Below are 844 nucleotides of genomic sequence, written 5' to 3' on the forward strand. Positions count from 1 at the left end.
AATTCCAAAATTAATCATATCACAATATTCATTAGGTACGTATAACGCGTTATACATCAACAACAAATCGTGATACTATAATAGATAATATATAATAGTATACTTTAGAAGTTTCAAGTACCTACCCATGAATAATATTATACAATCACAATAAAATAACTAAAATAGTTACCTACTCTAGGTTTTACTGCAGACTTAAGTAGTATTCCGAATACAGTATTCGGAATACTGTATTCGAATTACTTTTTAAGTATTCCGAATACTTTTTAAATACTTTTTTTGAAAGTATTCAACACGGTATTTTGAATACTTTTTACAAGTATTCTGAGTACAGTATTCGGAATACTTTTTTAACATCCAATATTAATTTTAATATAATATTTTATAACTAATAGATTATAGATAGCCAGATAGGTGTGTTTTATCAAGATTATAATAATGTTTATTTATAAACACAGAATTGAAAAAGTAATATTTTTACTATTTAAATCTAAATTTACTAAAAAAAAGTATTCGAAAAATATTTGGAATATTTTTTGTGAAGTATTCCAAATACTTAGGAATATTATTATCATAAAGTATTCGAATACATATTCTGAATACTTTTTTTTTAAGTATTCGGAATATGTACTTGAAATACTTTTTAAAAGTATTTTACCCAAGTCTGGGTTTTAGATTTTGAGTAGAACGATGAATGTATTGATTTATTTACAATGATGTGTGTTTTTTTATTTTTTTATTTTTGTGTCTGTGATTACGGTTTGGGGCAGTAAAACTGCTTCGATTTTCTTCAACAGTATCTTGTTTGATGGGAAAGTGAATCTAGTTGGTGCATTCGGGAGGT

Source organism: Acyrthosiphon pisum, chromosome A1 (genome assembly GCF_005508785.2).
Source record: "Acyrthosiphon pisum isolate AL4f chromosome A1, pea_aphid_22Mar2018_4r6ur, whole genome shotgun sequence".
NCBI classification, from domain to species: domain Eukaryota; kingdom Metazoa; phylum Arthropoda; class Insecta; order Hemiptera; family Aphididae; genus Acyrthosiphon; species Acyrthosiphon pisum.